Source organism: Dryas octopetala, chromosome 7 (genome assembly GCF_963921425.1).
Source record: "Dryas octopetala chromosome 7, drDryOcto1.1, whole genome shotgun sequence".
Taxonomy (NCBI): Eukaryota; Viridiplantae; Streptophyta; class Magnoliopsida; order Rosales; family Rosaceae; genus Dryas; species Dryas octopetala.
The window spans coordinates 14,863,850-14,886,752 of record NC_141372.1 but is presented as its reverse complement, the minus strand read 5'-3'; the positions used below and the strand labels follow the sequence as shown (position 1 = coordinate 14,886,752).

General features: G+C 37.5%; 1 long non-coding RNA gene and 1 pseudogene across 1 annotated transcript; both read right to left on the bottom strand.

The window, feature by feature from the left end:
* Positions 1 to 4,603: 4,603 nt before the first annotated feature.
* On the bottom strand, positions 4,604 to 7,152 carry LOC147279981 (uncharacterized). Its single transcript, XR_015123535.1, has 3 exons — positions 6,606 to 7,152; positions 5,202 to 5,786; positions 4,604 to 4,857 (listed from the first exon to the last, which is right to left on the bottom strand). It is a non-coding gene; the product is annotated as an uncharacterized LOC147279981 (long non-coding RNA).
* A 1,949-nt stretch (positions 7,153 to 9,101) lies between these two features.
* On the bottom strand, positions 9,102 to 12,075 carry LOC147279980 (MDIS1-interacting receptor like kinase 2-like; annotated as a pseudogene).
* Between the last annotated feature and the right edge of the window lie 10,828 nt (positions 12,076 to 22,903).

The following is a 22,903-nucleotide window of genomic DNA, read 5'->3' as shown; positions in this document are numbered from 1 at the left end:
ATAGGTAGACATGTCGTAGTACCCCTGTAACTCAAATATTTTCAATCATATCTATTAAGAGTTGTAACTCACCCTCTTTCATACATTACAGGTACCAAGCACTTTCACCTTAAGAAAAATCATTATAGTGTGTCATTCAAAATGACAACACTAAATGCTTGTGATTACAATTATATGATGTACTTTGCTCATGAATTGAAGTCAAAGACTTGATGTTTCAAGAGTTCGAGTTGAGTTTCCACCATTGGTAATCATATAGGAGTGGACTTTATGTAACGACCCGACCCAAATTTCCACTAGAAATTTAAATTTTTATTCAATTATGGTTTTAAGAAGTTTTTGAAAAGGATGTTGAATTGTATTTTAAAAAATTTGAGATTTTATTCGGAAATTCAAAAGGTTTTGGATTTATTTTAAATTTTGTTTTAAATCAGGATTGACCCAAAGTTGACTTTTTAAATTAGTTGACCTTTGATTTTGACTTCGGATCCGCTGGATAGATCTCAAGACCACGAGTTCGTAGACACGAAGCACGTATAAATCAGAGTTACGATTTGAGAGATACGGACATTTGAAAGGAGGGGCAATTTCGTAATTTTGCATGTGTGGGCTTTAAATACCCAAAGATCCATAATTTTCGGGGCATTATTCTCTCTCCTCTCACCCCGACACACACTCTCTCTCTTTTCTCTCGCTTGTTCAGCACCGCCGTCCTGTCACCGGCGCGTGGGCGCGCGTCCGGCGGCGGATGGAGGCGGACGAAAGCTCCCCGAGCTCGCCGTCCCTTCCTCTCTCTTCCCTTGGTCTCGGATCACCCAGAAACTCAGCCAAAATCCGAATCCAGGCCAAACCCGATCGAACCCAAGCGACGACGATCCGCCGTCTCCGGCCAAGACGCGACGCCGGACCACTTGGGTCTTCTCCCCCTCGTCGCGGCGAGTCCAGGGGTGGTTCCCGATCGTTCATCGGACCACGGCAGCATGCAAAACGAAGTCACAGGGCCAGCTGTCTTCTTCGGCCAGTTTCTGGTGTTTCCGGCGGTGTTTTCGTCGAGTGAGGTACCCAAACTGATCCTAGAATAGAAAAACCCTGTTTGAAACTCACAGCCACCGCGAGCGCCTCCGCGTGTGGTGGCCGGGTTGAGTTGTTGTGACTAAATTTCTGTCCTAAATCCTTTTATTTGTTGCTTGTAAATTGTTGGACTGAATTTGGGCTTGTTTTGGATTAAAATTTTCTGTCGAGGTGATGCTTTGCTGCTACCACCGCCAGCTCCGCCACTGGTGGTGGCGGGTCGAGCGGTCTTCCTTGTAAATCAGCCTCCCCAGGACATCAAGAGGCCAATTCTAGGGTCCGTTTGCGTATCGGTAAGTGTTTGCATGTTGTTAGGGGCCGGGCAGCCACCGTGCGTGGTGGTTACCGCCCATTTTGGCTGCTGAACGGCCAAATTGTGAACCCTGTATATCGAATTGTTGGTTGTCTGGTCTTAACAGGTATACAGGCTCGGAAAATCTCATTCCCGATGCCGTTATGCTGCCGGATTTGGTATCCGAGCAATGGTGTCGTGAAAGAGCATTAATTATGAATATTTATGTTTAGTTGTTTTCAATTGAGTATAAGTATTACTCATATAAATGGCTGTTACTGTGGAATACATTGATGTGAATTTTTGGTGTGCGTGGAATTTGGTTATTGATTGAACTGATGCTGTTTTGGTTATGATGTCGGTGTTTTAGATTATAGGAGTTGTTGGTAATGCATAATGGATACTTGTGGTTAAATTGAGAAAATAACTTCTTTGAGATTATTTGGGTATTGGATTATGCCTTACAAGATTAATTGATAATGCTTTTGGGCTGTTAGTGCATTATATGGATTGCTATGGATTGCCCCTTTGATTGATAATACCTTGATGTTATTAACTTTATAAGGGAATACTTATTGATTTGCTGCTGAGTCATTCAATTATATCTTTGTGAATTGTCATGGTTGAATTGGTGATGTTAATGATTTTGGATGATTGTGGTTGAGAGTAATAGTTAACGATTTGGAAATTGGTAGATATTAAAAGGCTTATGGTTTTAAGAGCTAGACTATTTTGAGACGATTTATTAATTTCATGATTTGAGGATGTGAAGAGCTTAAGAAATCGTTGATTTTATCTATTTACAAGAATGGTTTTAGAAAGTGGCAGAGCGATTTCTAAATCGCCATATTAGTACCCTCACCCACAGGTATAAATACAGATAGGTCTTTGGGACCCATCACGGCACACACATAGGCTTTGGGCCGTGTGCCGGGATGCCTCGCCCTTTGGGGGTAGTCTACGTGCATGTACGACATTTTGGCTTATTGTACGACGGCGATTCGACGGTACAAGGGCCACCGTATGTCCACTTGTATGACGGCGATTCGACGGTACAAGGGACACCCTAAGTCCACTCGCATGACGGCGTTGCGACGGTGCGAGTGGAAGGGCAATCTACGTGCATGTATGACACTTTGGCTTATTGTACGACGGCGATTCGACGGTACAAGGGACACCCTAAGTCCACTCGCATGACGGCGTTGCGACGGTGCGGGTGGAAGGGCAATCTACGTGCATGTATGACACTTTGGCTTATTGTACGACGGCGATTCGACGGTACAAGGGCCACCGTATGTCCACTTGTATGACGGCGATTCGACGGTACAAGGGACACCCTAAGTCCACTCGTATGACGGCGTTGCGACGGTACGGGTGGAAGGTTATGAAGACGGTCCACTTGGTGCGACGGTCTTGTACGGTACCAATGTGGAGCCCGTCAAATGGGTACTTATATGGCCAACGTTTTTACTAAAAACTTTATAAGATAAAAACATTTTTAGTTATTTTTTTTATCAGTTCAAGACTCAAAAGAGGTTTTAGCTAGAAATCTTATAAGATACAGAATTTCTATTACTTCTCATTATTTTCCATGTTCAAAAGGAATTTCAAAGTTGAAGTTGTTATATAGAAACTTTCTATTGGAATTATGTTGATGATGTAAGGTATTGGATAAGTTGTGAAAGAGTTCATTACAAAGATGTTTTCAATTAATATTCATTTTCAGTTCAAAATTGGATATTTTTCAGCCCGAGCAGTTTTATAAAATGGTTTTCAAATGAAAGGTTTTGAAGTTTATTTTGTTCACTCACTGAGAGTTTTTCTCACATTTTGTTTTTGATGTTTCCCCCAGGTAGTAGCGATCACCGAGGTCGGACCGTAACACGTCGAGGCATTCGAGTTCTCGTCTCCAGTTATAGATATATTAGGATTTAAGGTTTTCCTTTGAAATAAATAAAATGAGATATAATTGTATAAAGGAGTAGATATGCTCTGATTAGAGTTGTATTACTTGTGGTGGGCTTGAGATCTTATGTATTACTTGTGGTAGAGGTGGTTGTAGTTTAGAAGTGCTTTTTAACAGGTTTTGGAATTTCTGGGTTAGTCCATTTTCAGAGGAGGTTCTGCCGAATTTTCGGTAGAATTTTCCTTGAATTTGGATTCCCGCAGGATCTCTCCGGGTTTCAGGGTGGAATCCGGGGGCGGTCCTGTCACTTTAACCCCATCCCTTTTGATGTCTTGCACACCATATCCCTTGCAAGTCCTTTTGTTAATGGATCAGCCAAGTTTTGACAAGATCTTACAAAATTGATGGTTATAACTCCATCAGTAATCATTTGCATCACAGAACTAAGTCTTAGGCAATATGCCTAGATTTACCATTATAAACTTTACAATAAGCCCTTATTGATAGTGGTGCTTGACTATCACAATGAATAAAGATAAGAGGCATTGATTTAAACCAAACTGAAATCTCTATTAATAAGTTTCTTAACCATTTGGCTTCTTTACTACAAGAAGCCAAGGCTACAAATTCGGTTGCCATGGTGGAGTCCGATATGCATGTTTGTTTCTTTGAGCACCAAGATATGGCTCCTCCACCGAGTAAATCCAGTCACTTGTAGACTTATGATCTTCAAAATCATTTATCCAATTGGCATCAGTATATCCTTCTAATACATTAGGATATCCACTATACCAAATTCTATAATCCAAAGTACCCTTTAGATATTTAAATATTCTTGTAATTGCATTCCAATGCAATTGACTAGGACAACAAGTAAATCTACTTAGTTTACTCACTGCGAATGCAATATCCGGCCTAGTACATGTTATTGCATACATTAAACAATCAATCATTTTAGAATATTCTAATTGATTCATAGCCCTACCTTTGTTAGGATATAACTTTATATTTGGATCAAAAGGTGTTGATACTGGATTCAAATCAAAGAAATTGAATCTCTTTAGTATCTTTTTTATGTAATGTGATTGTGTCAACATCAATTCATCATTACATCTTTTGATTTTCATGCCAAGAATTACATCGGCACTGCCCATATCTTTCATATTAAAGCATGATGAAAAATAATTCTTTTGTTTTGTTATAGATTCCATATCTGTTCCAAAGATTAACATGACAGAACCGCCCCCGGATTCAACCATGAAACCCGAAGAGGTCCTATGGGATCCAAAATCAAGGAAAATCTTATCGAAAATTCGGCAGAACATCCCCTGAAAATGGACTAACCAAAAAATTTCAAAACCTGTAAAAGCACTTCTAAAACAGCAACCACCACTACCACAACCAAAGGGTCTCAGACCCAACAATTTCAAAGAAAACCAACTTAAAATTTAAGAGTGGTTATCAGAGCCACTATTCTATTACAAGGAATTTTTACAAAAAAAATAAAATGACGCCTACAGGGTCCGAGTAGGGAAATGGACGTAAAATGCCTCGACGTGATTGGCTCGACCTCCACTGAAACTACTACCTGGGGGAAACAATTTAAGACAAATAAGAAGAACTGTGAGATAGACTCAGTGAGTGGACAATTAAATGAAAATGAAATCAAAGATTAAATACATTTTCAGAAAAACCCTTTATAAACACGTTTAACTCTAAGACCTCATGTTGCTTTTTGAAATCCCCCAATTTTAAAACGCTTTCAGAACACGTTCAAAGTTGCTATCATAATTCAATAAACCAAACCGAAGCACAAACTCTTTATCAAATAAAATTCAAACATTAAAATTCTTAGTAGCTTATAAACTTAAAATAAACGACCGCAATAAAACTGTATAATACATTTATAAAAAAAAAAACCAAATCAGTTACCCGGAGAACCTGTCATACATTCGCAGAGCCGAAAATCTGTCATACGCATGCAGAGTCAGAAATTTCTGTCTTATGTGCACGCAGAGCCACCCCCAAAGGGTCAAGCATCACGACACACGGCCCAAAGCCTATGTGTGTGCTGTAATGGGTCCTAAAGACCTATTCAACCTTGATAACCAAAAGGGTACTGAAAAGGGTGATTTTGAAACCACTTTCCACAACCAAATCATAAATATATAAAAACAAAACTCAAATCCTTTCGTATCCTTCTAAACTTTCTTTAACAAAACCATACTCATCAAATATGCATTTGTTCAACTCACAATATCTAAATTCATAAATCCATGAAACTTTGAATACAAAAACCATAAATATCAATTTAAACTTAGGAAAGAAGAATTTAAAAACCAAATTTTAACTCAAAAATCCTTTAGCTTAAATTCAAATTAACTCAATATAGCCAAGTAATAGAATTTAATCATCAACATATAAAACATTTCAAAAAAATTAAAAGTTAGTCCACTCATAGTGAGAAAATCTAACTTCGATCCTCCTCCGGATCGTCATGAGCCCCGGTCGTCTCGCCTATAGAATAAACAATAATTTCAATTAGTCTTGACTCGATAATAATTAAAGTGTACAATAAATATTGAACCTAATTGTCACACCCATTATCAATTAACCCAATGATTTATTTACTTAAAGCATATTAACCATGTAAGCACTACTTCCTTCTTCGAATCCCCTTGGCTCAACCCAACATCGCCCAAACATCCCAAAACGAATCCTAAACTTAAAAGAGACTTGTCCGATGTTCACTTTGATTGAAAGGCTCTCCCTAGAACGAAATTAGTATTAAAATATCTCAAATTAATTCTACAATAACTCCGTCTTTCCAACTATAAATGACATAGCCAAAACCAAATATAAACCTCAAAAATAAATCTACGTAGCTGCCCTCAATCGAGTACATCGTCCGAGAGTAAGTTCGGTATCTAAAGACTGTCCGATTATGATCCAAAATTGAAATTCCCTTCAACCCAAGGGGCATCCACCTATTCAACACAATCCAACTCATTAAGGATATGTTTTACACATTAACTAAGGGAAGTGGTGGCTGGGTGGTTGAAACCACCGTTGTAGCCGCTCAAGGTGGCGGTAACAAACCAAAATCCACCATTTCTCCAAAATTTCTCTAATTTTTCCGTTCTAACAACAAAAATGGAGTTCCTAGAGATGAAACTTATCCAATAAAACAACAAGAACACACTCTAATCCAATAATCCATGAAATTCCGAAATGGCCCTAAAATCCCATAATTTGAAGTTTCAAATTTCTATATTTTCAGAGCTAACAAACCTGAGGAAATGCAAATCCAAAGAAAGAGGAAGAAAACCCACTTACAAGGGAGGTGATTGGCGCCGGATTTCAACCGAAAATTTGGCGAAACAGAGGGGAGCCAAACCGCTGGTTTTTCTGGGTTTTCTGTGCGCGCGGGCTGGGCTAGCTGGAGGAGGAGCTGGCGAGCTGGCCGGCGTCGGGGAGGCACGCCGGTGACCTCAGGTGGCTGAAGATGGCTGAGCGAAGAGAGGGGCGGCGGCTGAGGATTTTCTGGCTTGTTCGCTCTCGTGTGAGGGCTGGGCTGCAAGGGGGTGATTGGGAGATGGTGGTCGGTGCGGTGGGGTCGCGCCGGTGAGGCTGGGTCGGCGGCGAGAGTGGTGGACGTTGGTTGATGTGCAGGGGCGGGTTGCGGGGGAGGAGAAAACAGGGAGAGAGTGCGTGGAGAGAGAGAATGAGGGGAGAGAGAGTAGGCTCGGGGGGGGGTGTTCGCCGGAGCCAGAGGCTGCCAAGGGGTTGCCGGTGATGGTGAGTGGAGGGTGGCTGGTGTGTGCGCAGGGGGAGGGTACGGGGAAGAGAAGGCAGAGAGAGAAATAAATAGAGAGAGGGAGAGAAATTTGTAGAAATTTCTAGAGAAATTAAGGAAAGAGAACGAGAGATTTCAGAAATAAAAGTGGGTTTTTTTTTATTTTTTTAAAAAACCCTTAAGTGCAATTTTACACAATTGCCCTACACTTGTATGATCTGTAACTCCTAAATCGTAATTCGGATCAATGCGTACTACATGTCTACGAACTCGTGGACTCAAGACCTATCCAACGGACTAAAAGTCAAAATCAAAAGCACACTAGTTTAAAAAGTCAACTTTGGGTTAAGCCCAATTTAAAACGAAAATTAACAATTATATCAAAACTTTTTTTTTTTATTTACCAAATAAATTCTCAAAATTATCAAAATAATTTCTCAAAATATTTAGAATAAATCCTTGTAAGATATAGGGTCTCACAAATTTAAAAATGTTACACTTTTAGTCGATAAGTTTTGAAATAACGTTAAATCAATTGTCAGTGAATACACCAATTGAATTCTTAAAACATTTCTAAAGTAATTTAGTAAGAATTTTCCGAGGTCTTTTAAATTTCGTTTCCTTATAAAATCTCTTAAAATGAACAAAGTTGAATAAAAATTTTCAAATTTTTAAAGAAATTTGGGTCGGGTTGTTACATAACATGTCATCCACATACAAGCAAATAATTACTCCTTATCTTTATGGCATAATAGATTAGGTCATGTCAATATCAAAAAGATGAATGACATGTCTAACCTTGAATTAATTCCAAAGCATGTAAATGATGTGAATGATAAGTGTGCTACTTGTTTGCATACCAAGATCACTAGGAAATCTTTTCATAAGATAGAAAGAACATCTACTTTATTGCAACTTATTCATAGTGATGTATGTGATTTACATAGTACACCTACAAAAGGAAATATGAAATATTTTGTCACCTTTATAGATGATTTTAATAGATTTTGATATGTCTATCTCATGCATACTAAGGATGAAGTGCTGGAAAAATTTAAGATCTATAAAAATGAAGTAGAAAATCTTTGTGAAACTAAAATCAAGTATCTTAGATCAGATAGAGGTGGAGAATTTCGTTTTCCATCCTATTGTGAATCTGTTGGAATTGTGCATGAAACTTCTATTGCATATACACCACAACAAAATGGTGTGGTTGAAAGCAAGTTTCTGTCATCCTTTCGGCAGCCACAACTCATAAGAACTCCAACAATTTTTTCCAACAATTTTCAAACAATATTTACCCTCACTTCTTGTGTGCAGAAGGATTTGCAAATATGCCCTATGGATAAAATGAAGCCTAGTAAAACTATTGTTTGTTAATGTCCTGCACATCCAAAAACAAACCAAACACACGAATGGATATAACAAGAATACTCAAGTTTCACAAAGAACTAAAACTGCAGAAATTAGTTCTTTGTATTTGATTTTGGTGAAAAGATGGAGAATGAGATAATAGTTGTTTTTTCAGTAAAAAATTCTGCAGAGAATTCTCTTTTTATAATAAATCCAACGTGCCCTTTCTGAAATGGTATAGCAACCATTCATTTGAAATATTTATTCAAGAGGTATGATACCATTTGAATCATACATTTTCATGAAAGGTTATGACTCTATGAACATAAAACCTCTAAAGAAAGTTTAGTAACATTTCCCAAAAGACACACTGATTCAATTCAAATTACAAATATTTGAAAATTATCTAACAGAATTTTATTGAAGAAGACCGAAAAAGAGGAATATAATCAACGATAGATAACTGCAAGATTACAAAGCAAGCTTTTTATATATGCTCTGCACGTACGTCGTTCTTACGTTTATATAGCAGTGCAATTATTAGTAACATGCGAGTATCAATGCTACCGATGATTAATTAAAAGTGAAACGTTTTAAACTATGCTTAACAATGAAAAATAAGCATTGACATAAAAAAGAAAAGCATATATAGTGTTAAATATAGAGGATAGAGAACAACAATGTTACGTACCTGGTGCCACATATCCGTATGTGGCTGCAAGGGCAGTCCAACTAGTTGAGTCTGGGTTTAAAAACTTAGCAGTGCCAAAGTCTGAAATAGATGCCTCATTTTTAGAATCCAGCAAAATGTTCTTGCTTAATTGATATGTCTCGATGAACAATTGGTGGCAAGCAATCGTGGTGCATGTAAAGCAAGGCATGAGCTACAACTTTAACAATATTCACTCTTTTACTCCACTCCAGTTCCTTAGCTCTATGATCTGTGCTACCCCTTTCAAGATACTCATACACCAAAAATGTATTCAGCTTATGGGAACAGAAACCATAAAGCTTCACAATGTTTTGGTGCCGTACGTATCTCAGTTAATGCCCTTATTTCATTCAAGTATTCCTTTTGAAGATTGTTCTCACCATTGCACAGAAGATGGAGTTTCTTCACTACAACTACGTTGGCGGATGACAAATTTGCTCTGAAGACGCTTCATTGTCCACTCTTCCCAATGCAATATTTAGAATCAAAATCCTCAGTTGCGCGCCCTTATGATTTCCTCATACATGGTTTTTCCATCAAAATTTAGTACTGAAAAAGAAACCTCTTCATGCGTGATGTTTTGTTCTAGATGCTGATGCTTCCTTTTTCCTTCTACTACAAAAGTAATTGTAAAGATAGCAGATAGAAGTAAAAGTTCTGCTACAATAGAAAATATGATTACAAATATGATTTTGTAGTCCTTTTCCTTTTTTGAGCCATGTTTGCAAGGGTGCAAAGCTCCAACGTTGCTACACAATCCTTTGTTCCCTTGTGAAGTTGGCTTTCCATTTGAGAAGCGCCTATGCTTCAGTAGGAGCAGCAGAAGCAAAAGCAATGTTTGATGATGAAATGAGCTGAACATAAAAGATGAGGCAACAAGCTACAGAGCATGATATATACTTTACTGGAAGTTGAAGATATCATGATTTTTCTTTTTGGTACATATATTATATGTTTATACTACTTCCGGGACTTATTTATAGTGGCAACTGCCATGCATCAGCTATATTATTCTACCTGCTATGTTTTCACAAGTCTTCAGTATTTCTTTCAATTTTTTTTTTTTTTTCAATTGATGGTTTAGGGAAGGCTTTAGTGTTTTTCATACACTAGAGTCAAAGTTTTATGTCTATCCTTGAAATGAATGAAATGAAATTGAAAGATTCATAGAAGAGAGAGTTTTGTTGGATCACCAAAGAAAATATTTATTGGATGAACAGCTGATCCAATAAAACAATGGACAGGACTTCCTTTTTGGCATAGAACACAAAAAACAGAACTTGACTCACTTTGACTGACACCAAACATCTGTAGACATTGCATAGCAAGGAGACATATCTAAAGAATGCTTGATCAATTTGGATAGATTATCTCTGTTGTGTTTGTTTAAATCAATTTGAATTTCAATTTATTTCATAATATAAAATACTTCTCAGGGCGAATCAAGCACTTAATTGTGGCCCTTAGTGTTGCAAGGTACTCATCCTTGGGGTCAGTTTTCAAGTCTTGTATACATAGAAACACTCATCAAATCCAAATTCTCTTAAAATATAAGAAAGGAGGTATGCAATGCATTACGTAAGCCTTTTAAGGTTGCCATATCCATCCAGGTTTCTTTTCTTCTTTTCTTCCTTTCAATTATCGTTCTAAAAAGGCCTAGACGCATTTTTACAACAACAATGATGAGAAATGAAGAAAAGGGTCATCTTGGTCAACCATTCATGATTCTGTTAATACTAACAATACAACTTAAGCATGTTTTCCTTATTCCCAGTCCTTTTCTTGAAACACAAAACCTATATTCTGTAGAAGAAAAGTATAGCCTTCCAAACTACAAAGATATTTTGCGCGCAAAGCTGCCAACAGAATCATGAAAAGAGCACGAAAAGAAATATGAGGATACCAGGCCAAAAATAGTTATATTAAACTCACTTGCATACCTTATTGATATCATTCCATAATTCATTTTTGTAGTGATTGAGTTGCATTGATCTGTGCTTTGCTCCGTGTAGCCAAAACCCTGATACTATCCTCTTGATTGTAGGCCTTCTCCGAGATCTTTTCATGGAGTATCTTAGCCTCTGATTTTTCCAGAGTCATGTTCATCTCATCTCCCTCATATCTATTTGGTGCAAGGAGAAAAAAAAAATTCTCAAATGAAATATAACTTTGATATGGTAAGTCCATAAAAAAATTAACTTGCCCTGCACAAAATATATATAACTAACATTAACAAATTTGAAAAAAGAAGGCTTACCAATGGATGACTATAGCCAGTGCTTTGCTAGGACCTTTCTTTATTGCCCCTGAGACTGGGCTAACTCTGTTCCATTGCCACCAGCCATTATATGATCGATCATTTTCACTAACACATCTGTGGGAAGCTTAGAACTGGTTTAGAATTACAGATATATTTAAAGTGTACCTGTCCAGGAAGTACATTGTTTTTGTTTCCGAAACAATAGAAAAGGAACTGCATATTCAGTTAATACCTAGATAGCTCAAATGGAAATGTCTTCTATTAGAACATAATCTATATTCCTTTTAGGCTGAAAGAGCTCAAGAACCTGTACCTTGCGGAAATCCCCATAAGCTTCAGCATATGTCTTCCGAATAACCTTTCTCTGAGCAGCATTTCTATGCCCCAATCATATTGATAAAAATATGATTACATAAAACCAAACAACTTGAACATATTGATAAAAATATGGATATGATCAAGTCGTCATTGGTCCCCCATCCTGCAATCATATTGATAAAAATTCAAGATTACATAAAACCAAACAACTTGAACATGAAAGTGAAGATCAAAACTCTAGTCTAAACAACCAAAGAAAAATTTATGCTGTTAAAAGTGACTATAAATTGCACATCAGACAATGATTGATATGTATTTTAAATCGTTTCCAAAGCCTGATCCAATAATTAGAACATTAATACCGCATATTCAAGAATCAAACCAGATCCAATAATTAGCTTCACTACATTGCTTTGCTTCTGCTATCAAAGGACAGGCTTTCTAACGGTAAGAACTGAATTGCCTTCTCTTCCTCTAAGGTTTTTCGTCATTAACAATTACTCATCCATCCCTCTTATTAATCATCGTTTACATTCACATGGACCATTCACCAACCCACAGGACCCCACATACAAACACAAGCTTAAATATGTATAAAAATGAATAACAAGACTGCTCATTTTCAATTATCAGATCATTTACGTCATGTTCTTCATACCGCATATTCAATAATACCGCATATTAATTAGAACATTAATACCGCATATTCAAGAATCAACCAGATCCAGTGAAACAGTGATTAACTTCACTATATTGCTTCTGCTATCAAAGGACACGCTTTCAAACGGTAAGAACTGAATAGCCTTCTCTTCCTCTAAGGTTTTTCATCATTAACAATTACTCATCCATCTCTTACCGTCCATGTTAAAAGCATTTTCAGATTATTTAGAAACCTGCAGCCATATATTTATATATATATAGAGGAAATTACAGATTTGGTCCACTTATTTTATACCTAGTTCAATTTTAGTCCACGATCTTTTTTAAGTTCTGTTTTGGTCCACTAATTGTTTCATTTGTTCAATAAAGGTCCAGATTTGTGACTTTAAATCCTTTGGGTTATGTTTTCTTCAATTATAATTGAAGTATAAGTTATATTTTATCATTTATTAGTCATAAAAACAAATTTGAAGTATTATATCTTAGAGAATTGAGATTTGGTAAAGTTTGAAAATTTGGCAGTTTCGGGTACCCTACTTTGGGGTCAATTATCTTAAGTTTTAGAACTCCAATTTAAATGATTTTTATATAATTGTAAAGAAGAAATGCATAGCTTTAAAACAAGTATATGTTTGTTGAATTGGGTGAGATTTGATAGGGTAAAAAGCAGACCAAATTTGAGAAAACAAATCTGTACCTTTATTGAACAAGTGGAACAATGATGTTCCTTGCCTAAAGTAACTTTAGGCGACGACATTACTTTGTCGCCTCAAATCACACACCAAAATGGTGATTGATCCATACATTGGGCGATGAATTCTAATGCTCGTCGCCCAAAGTCACTTTGGGCGAGGAACATACATATTTGTCGCCCAATGTATGGGCGAGGAACATGCATATACCTCGCCCAAAGTCTCATTGCTTTTTTTTTTTTTTACAATTTTATGTAGGTTATTCATATAATGCGATCATGTTTCCAACGATCCGAACCGTTCAATTTTTAATTCCTCACTCAAAGATCATCATTACAAAAAATTAGATCAATCGGAGATGTAAAAGTTACGTAACGGTGCTCAAATTTATGAACGATCGTGAATTTTCTAATACTAATCGATCGAGTAGATGAATTCCGATTTGACCGATTTTTTGCAGGGATGATCTTTGAGTATAAACGAATAAAATAAACGGCTCTGATCAGAGATGTAAAAGTTAGGTTTGACGTTTAAGGTGTATGAACGATCGTGATTCTTATAATAATAATCGAACGGGTATATGAACTCCGATTAGACCGATTTTTTGCATGGATGATCTTTGAGTATCAACATAAATGATGAACGGCTCTGATCGTTGTAATCTCGTTGTGGTCTTCATAATTATTGAAACGACAAGGTTTCAATGAAAGAGTTAATAAAATTTTATTATTCAAATGTATAAATCGTTCTTTTATATATAGAATCTCATATATCGATCGTGTTATCAACGATTTGAACTGTTCATTTATTAGTTTCCCACTCAAAGATCATCCCTCCAAAAATTTTAGTTAAATTGTAGATGTAGAAGTTAAGTATTGGAGTTCGAACGTATGAACGATCGTCGTCTATTAATTAAGGTTTGGGTAACGAACTATTTCCTCGCTCATAGTTACTTTAGGTGAAAAATGTCAAATTTCGTCGTCCAAAGTAATTTGTCGCCCAAAGAGATTTTGGGCAACAAACATGTTCGTTGCCTAAGTGATCTTAGGCGACGAATATTAAAATTCTTCGCCTAAATTAACTTTGAGTGAGGAAATAGTTCGTCGCCCTAAGTTACTTTAGGCGAGGAATTTTAATGTTCGTCGCCCAAAGTGATCTTAGGCGGCGAAATGTGCAGTTCGTCGCCCAAAGTCTCATTGCCTTTTTTTTTTATACAATTTTATGTATATAATTGCATACAATGTGATCGTGTTTCCAACTATCCGAACTGTTCATTTTTTAGATCCCCACTTAAAGATCATCCCTGCAAAAAATTAACTAAATCGGAGATGTAAAAGTTAGGTAACGGTGCTCGAACTTATGAACAATTATGAATTTTCTAATACAAATCGAACGAGTAGATGAATTTCGATTTGACCGATTTTTTGCAGAGATGATCTTTGAGTATAAACGAATAAAATAAACGGCTCTGATCGTTGAAATCACATTGTAGTCTTCACAATTGTTGAATCGACAAAGTTTCAATGAAAAATCTAATAGAATTATACTCTTCAAGTGTATTTGTATGTAAAAGCTCACTTTTCTATTGTGTTTTTAACGATCCAAACCGATCATTTCTTAGTGCCCCACTCAAAGATCATCCATGCAAAAAATTATCTCAATCGGAGATGTACAAGTTAGGTTTGGCGTTTAGGGTGTATGAACAATTGTGCTTCTTGTAATAATAATCGAACGGGTAGATGAACTCCAATTGGACCGATTTTTTGCACAGATGATCTTTGAGTATTAATATAGATGATGAACGGCTCTAATCGTTGTAATCACGTTGTGGTCTTCACAATTATTGAAACGACAAGATTTCAATGAAAGAGTTAATAGAATTTTATTCTTCAAATATATAAACCGTTCATTTATATATAGAATCTCATATATCGATCATGTTTTCAACGATCCGAACCGTTCATTTATTAGTTTCTCACTTAAAGATCGTCTATGCAAAAAATTAGCTCAATCAAAGTTTTAGAAGTTAGGTATCGGAGATCGAACATATGAACGATCATGATTTTAATAATGATAATCGAACGGCTAGATGAATTCCAATTTGACCGATTTTTTGCAGGGATGATCTTTTAGTAAGGGACTAATAAATGAATGGTTTGGATCGTTAAAATTAATAAATTGATTATATAAAATTAACAACATAATTGATTATGTAAAGTTAACAACATATTTAATTATTTAAAATTAATTATTCGGACAGATTTTAGGCAACGAACTGGGAAAGTCGTCGCCCAAGACTCTTTTGGGTGACGGAATTCCTTCTTCGTCGCCCAAAATCTAAAAAATTTGGCGGGGTTAAACCTGCCATATATTTTAATGTTTGGGCGACGAACTCGGACAAATTTTAGGCAACGAATTGGGAAAGTCGTCGCCCAAGACTCTTTTGGGTGACGGAATTCCTTCTCCGTCGCCCAAAATCTAAAAAATTTGGCGGGGTTAAACCTGCCATATATTTTAATGTTTGGGCGACGAACTCGGACAGATTTTAGGCAACGAACTGGGAAAGTCGTCGCTCAAGACTCTTTTGGGTGACGGAATTCCTTCTTCGTCGCCCAAAATCTAAAAAATTTGGCGGGGTTAAACCTGCCATATATTTTAATGTTTGGGCGACGAACTTCCAAGTTTGTCGCCCAAAAGTTTCTTAGGCGACGAGATTCCTAGTTCGTCGCCTAAGGGTCTCGAGATTTTTAAAATTGTTTCTTTTCTTCTTTTCTTCTTCTTCTTCTTTTCTATTTTTTTTCCTTTCTTTTGTTTTCTCTGATCTCTCTCATCTCTCTGATCTTCTCTCATCTGCCTTGCACAGCCCCAGCCCTGCCGTTGCTTCGCCGCTGCATCTCTCACTTCCCCTCAACGCCGTCGCCGCTCCAGATCGCCTAAAACTCTCTCTCCCGATCTCTCATCCTATTTTTCTCTTCCTGAAACCCATCCATATCCCCACCCCCTCCTCTTTTTCTCTCCCTGGAACCCACCCCCTCCTCTTTCTCTCTCCCCGAAACCCATCCCCACCCCCATCAAAACCCTCCCCGGCCTCCTATTTTTCTCTCCTTCCCCTCTCCATGCCGCCTCCCTCGATTCCCATTCTCCTAAACCTATCCCCATTAGCAACCCACCCCGACCAGCAACCCCACCGGAACCCACCTGCAGCAAACCCACCCGATTGTGGGTTTTTGGTGGGTTTTTTTTTTTTTTTTTTATTTGGGGGTTTTTCTGTTTTCTGTTTTTTCTGCTCATTAGCTTCAGCTTTTTTTTTCAGAGGGATCAAGTGCAGGTGGCCAAGGGAATAGTAATACCCAGGTAAATTTTTCAAGTTAGACTCAAGACTCAATCGCTCCTTTAATGTTCTTTGGCTAGTGTTTGCTGGTATTTGCTGGTGTTTTTAATTTTTTTGTTCTTAAATTTGTTTATTAGTGTTGAATAAATTAGTTAATCCTCATCATTGTTCTTAGGGAAATTAGTTTGCTGGTATTTTCTTATACTAGATAACAATTGTGGTTGTTGGCACCTGCATACATCCTTCTTGTTGGCTCTAATGAAATGTTGTTGCATTATGTTCACCTTAATATGACTGTTGTGGATTTCTGTGTTGGGGCTTAAAATAAAAAATACATATGGTATGCGAGCTTCAATGCATTTTAGATTATTGTTATTATGTCAAATTCACCCCAAATGAGGAACCAAAGCAAAGTGTTATATATGGTGATTGTATATTATGTTAGTTTGTTGTATGTTAAAATTAATCATAAAATTAATTAGTTAGTTTTATATGTTTTTTAATTATAAAATTTATTAGGTAGTTTGTATGTAGATTAGTTAGTTTGTTAGTTTTTAAATATAAAATTTAGTGTAATTACAAAATGTAGATTAATTAGTTTGAGAAATATAATTTAGTTATAAGGTGGAAGGCGATGGAGTCAGCTCCCGATGATGTAGTTCAGCCATCCTTGAGTACTGGGAGCCCCTCTATGCCACAGAGGGCCCGTCGATCTCACCGCTCTAGTTAGGTCACCGCTTCCGCTTCATCTACTGCGACGTCATCCACTGCAATGAAGGGACCATGTAGTGGGTTGAAGTCCTCTCGGATCGTGCGCAGTACTGGGGCGCGGATTCGAGTCATGTGTGTGCAAAACGGTTGATGACCGTTAGGTCCTAACGTCGACAATCTGTTCTCGCACGACGTGGGGGCTATTATCTGTGTCGAGTGCGCCATGGTTGCAACCACTTGGAAAAAATTACCGGCAGAGATTCAACACAAAGTGATCCGCTCCATCTCAGTGAGTATAGCTCAATAATTAATTCAAAATGATAAATTTGATCATTCCTAACAATTTAATATTTTTTTCAGGTTAACTTTGACATTCAGATGGATGATCTCATCACTGTCACGTACATGACAGATTTACTCATCAAGTCCTACAGGCAGTGGAAGCACGAACTACATGTGCATTTCAAGGGATTTTCATCGGCAATTGAGGCATTGGCAAACCTCCCTATGGAGTTGGTAAAGCGGCCTGACCAGTGGCGTTTTTTGTGCGATCATTTCATAAGTCCGTCGTTTTTGGTACGTTTTATCATTTTAAGACTTCAAAAAACCAATTATTGTTTTGTTATTCTATTATTGTATACATACACTAACACATTTATAATTTGCTTAATATTTAATAGAAGAAGTCGGTCGCCAATACCAGAAACAGGAAAGGGAAGCCGTTTAACCATCATAGTGGTTCGACGCCCATCTTATATCGGGTGGAGTCACGACGTCGGGTACGTCATTATTTAATTTAATACATATATATTCTTTGACAGAACCGCCCCCAGATTCCACTCTGAAACTTGGAGAGGTCCTGTGGGATCCAAAATCAAGGAAAATCCTACCTAAAATTCTACAGAACCTCCTCTGAAAATGGACTAACTCAAAATTTATAAGCCTGTAAAAACACTTCTAAAAACATCAGCCACCTCTACCACAACCAAAAGGATCTTCGACCAAATAACCAATCCACATCCAAATATGTTATTCACCCAACTCGGGGTTATCAAAGCATACTAAATTAACTTTACACCTCAAGTACACTAACTAAAGGAAGAACCCATTAAGTTCAAGGATACTGACGAACTGCAATTGGGGAACTTGCTGTCTCGACGTGGTACGACCCAACCTCAACGATCGCTAATACCTGGGGGAAAAACATGAAGAAATAATCCCAGTGAGTAAACAAAATAACTTTAAAACTTTTCCTTAAAAATCATTTAATAAAACAACTCCTTTCTTTCTTATCCAACAGTTTAGTTTTCTTTAAAAGCCCCCAGATTTAAAAACCATTTCACCTACATTTCGAAAAATGTCACAAAGCCATCAAACGTAAAGATTTGAATAACCCAAGTATACAAGAGATTCCAGAATTTCTTCCACAAGATATGTTAGATAAAAATATCAATTAAAACATCATATAAGAACACTGATAGGTCAAATAATAAGATTTCACAACTTCAAACTCAAACAAAGGAAAATCTCGAGAAATTTCATAAAGTCACGTCATTACTAGTAACTCGGGGAACTGCTGGTCATACGTACACGCAGAGCTTGTGATGCTGGTCATACACTGCCGATTAGGCAAGTGCAGAGCAGAGTGAAATGCTGGTCATACGTGCATGCAGAGCTTATAATGTTGGTCATACACCGTCGAGTTATTTCGAGGCGAGTGTAGAGCAATATGTCATGCTGGTCATACACCGCCAACTAGGCAAGTGCAGAGCAATTAGTCATGTTGGTCATACACCGCCGACTAGGCCAGTACAGAGCAATATATAATGCTGGTCAAACACAACCGACTAGACAAGTGCAGAGCAAATGCTGATCATACACCGCCGAGTCATCTCTAGGCGAGTGCAGAGCAAATCTATACCTGCTGAGTGGGTACTAATATGACGGTTTAAAACTGCTCATTTTAATATCGAAAACATTCGTTCCAAAACAAGATTTTTGACTGTTCGAAGATCACCTCGTTTCAAACATATCTTGATAATAAAAATATCTTATAAATCCATATAATTTCTATTAATTGGAACCAATCCGTAATATCATATTGAACTAGGCTTTTCCGTGATCTTCCATTTGCAACATATTTGACATGAGTAAAAAAAGATGTATATATAAACATCATTGCCCATGTAAATTCATAAAACTCGTAACTCAAATCAAACCCATGTCAAAAGATACTTAAACCATTGACATTTAATCTTTCTCAAATCCAAAACTCAAATAATTAATATAAATTACGAATTTCATAAATCATTTAAATTCTTAAGGGTCCACTCACGATTCATCAATTGTCAATAAAGTTCAAGACAACGAATAAAAATTAAATTAGGAAATTTTATAAAAACGTTTATAAAACAAAGTCCACTCACAGTATTTGCCGAGCTATGCTCAACCCCTTTTTCGGAACACGTTTTTAAATCACAAATCCTCACTTGTTCGCCACTAACAGTAATCAAGAAACGAAACTCCATCAACCTAATACAAAAATAATCGCTCACTTTAATAATCAGGGATTAAGTATACGAATTTCAATTGAGAAAGTAAAACGACCAAACGATCCTCGTGGCGTAAGTGAAGTCCCATACTAAATTTCCATGATTTATCCCATCTTATCAACTGAACTCAACTCAAATCAAACGTACAAAACCAACTTATACCTCTTGTAAAGGTTTATTCAACAAATGATACGGGGTCGGTTTTTACATTGAAATTGAAGTTTGACTCTCGATTGGTTTTGGGGCAATAAATTTCCGACTCATTGCAACCTGCCCACCACAACGATGTACCATTAAACACTATTCAGAGTTCACACAAGGTAATATTTTGGCTGTTAAATGGCCGAAATGGGCGGCAACCGCCACAAGCGATGGTTGCTCGAACCTATTTCACCACAACAACTCAACCACAACGGACTCTGACCATGGAATGGGCTTATGTGGTGATAGTAGAATAACACATAAATCAAACAACATCCAAATCGCCGCCACCAGTGGTGGAGCTCATGGTGGCAGCAGTGGTAAAGAATCTATACAAGGAAATTCTCGATCAATTCAAACTCAAAAATTAATAGAGATTGTAAAGCACTTAAATGAGAAGAAAACAAGACAGAGAACAACCCAATCCGTCGCCAGGAACAATAGACGCAACGGCGAAGCTGGAGTTTCCAAATGGGGTTTCCTATCCTAGCAACAATTGGCTCAAATCACCACAACCAATAGCAAGAGAAGGTCGAGGGAATCGATTTCGATACCTAGGTCGACGGAAAACGCCGCCGGAGTCGCCGGAACGGCCACTAGAGTAGCCTCGGTCTTCTAGCTTCGCACCACCGTTTTGGGTGGTCGTCGGCGTGAAAGAATAGTACGGAGAGGCTCAGAACGTCGAGGGGAGTCGATTTGTGGTGGTCGGACCTCGCAATTTGGCCGGAAAAACAAAATCGTGTACAGGGGCTGGCTTCGGATTTCGCGCCGTCACGTCGTGGTGGTTGTCTGATTGGGTGATTAGAGGGTAGGGGTAGATGGAGAAGGAGAAGGCGAGGTGATGGGTGGGTGTCTCGTCGCCATTGGCTGCCGGACGGCGAGACACTCGCTGAAGAAGACGATTGGGCAGAGAGAAAAGAGAGAATCGCCCGGGGGGGGGGGGGGGGGGGGTGGTCCGCTCGTGAGTGAAGAGAGAGAAATCCCCATTCAATTGGTCTTTTTAGAAAAATCCCTTGGATGCGAAAGGACAAAAATGCCCCTATAAGTTTATTCGTCCGTAAAACTCAAACTGTAACTCTAATTAACGAACCATTCGCGTTTGCACGCTCGTGAACTCGAGATCTTACCAACAAGCCCAAAACTGAGATCGAAAACCAATTAAATACAAAAGTCAACATTTGGGTCAAACTTTTATAATTTACAAATTACAAATTTTAAAAAATAAAGTAATCCAATTTCCGTCAAAGTCAAATCAACTTTTTATAAAAATAATTAAAGTCTAGAAGTTCTCACAGTAATTTAGAAAAAATTTTCGAGGTTCAACAAACTAACTTCCTTTAAAACCAGAGTTAATTAAAAGTTAAAATTTATAGTGAAATTTGTGGTCGGGTCGTTACATTCTTTAATATTGTTTGGGTCTTTAACAAAATTATTTTCTTTTTCAGCACGGGTCGCAATTCCCGGAGATAGACACTTTCGGGGATATCTATTTTCATCCCGGTTGTGATGCGGCCAAGGGAAAACATGTTAATTTTTTATATTTTAATTTTTTTCACAATTTTTTATATTTATTTTTCTAATTGGTTACTTGTATATATAACATTTTGAAGGATGAGATGGTGGCCAACTCGAGAATGTATTTAGAGAGCTTGGCCGAGTAGCACCTTCGGGTACTCCGTTAGAGTCGATTCCAGTACCTGATCCCGTTGTCGGACTTCGTATTATGATAGACTCATTGGGTGTTAGGCCCGGTAAGGAAATACGCGGCATGGGATATGGGCGGATTTGTGACATTCGATCCTCGTCTTCGTCTTCGTCTTCTTCTCAGCCATCTGCAGTCGTCGCAGGATTGTCCGCTCAAGTGAAGAAGTTGCAAGAGGACCTACGAGCCGAGAGAGCGGAGAAGGATGCGTTGTACGTTGCATTGACCAAGGCGATACTTGGGTTTGTCCCGTCACCATCCTCTCATCAACCTCTGCCAGACATGAATGAAGATGATGCTACTGGTTTAATAGATTGACCATTAGGGTTATTACTACTTTGTATGGAATTATAATTTTGCTAATTTGTGTTAATAAAAATTTATTAAATAAAAAAACTTATAATTGTATTAATTTGTGTTCTATTATATAGGTTTTGGATAAAAAGAAAAAAAAGTAAAAAAAAAATTAATTAAGAAAATATTTGGGAGACAAATATTTTCGTCACCCAAAGTCGCATAAGCTGATGAAGTTATAAGTTTGTCGCCCAAAGTGACTTTGAGCGACGACCAATTTCGTCGCCCAAAGTGACTTTGGGCGACGAACTTATAACTTCGTCAGCTTATGCGACTTTGGGTGACGAAAATATTTGTCTCCCAATATTTTCTTAATTAACTTTTTTTTTTTTTTTTTACAATTCCGTCGCTCAAAGTCGCTTTAAGCGACGAACAATTCCGTCGCCCAAAGCGACTTTGGGCGACCACCATGTCATTTGTCGCCCAAAGTTACCTCAGGAGACGAGTTTGGTTCGTCTCCCCATGTATCTTTGGGTGACGGAAATAATAGATTTGTCGCCCAAGACTTTGGGCGTCATGGTTTGGGCGACAAAATTCTCGACGAACTTGTTTCGTCGCCTAACACTTTTCGTCGCCTAAAGTGTTTTTTCTTGTAGTGATCAGGACTATTGAAGTCACTCACACTAGTCCTCCATCCAAGACTAGAGATACGAACACAATCCATGTTTGTGGTAGACCTACTCTGACCTAATTAGACAAATGAAAAGCTTTAAAAAAAGGGCCAACTAGGTTGTCTATATATATATATATACATATATATAAGAATGTGCAATTTCAGATGAAAACACCTGAGAATTATACACTTTGTGCAATTTATGGGTTGCCTTGTGTAACTGCCTGGATTTTTTTACAATCATATCGTGTTTTGACACGTGTTTTTGAATTTCTTTTGTACTTAGAAACTTAAGATTTCTTAAAGGAAAAAGATTTCCTTTATCTTTTGAGTAACTAATACCAATAAAGGTTTAGAGTTGAGCTCTAGTATCCTTGAG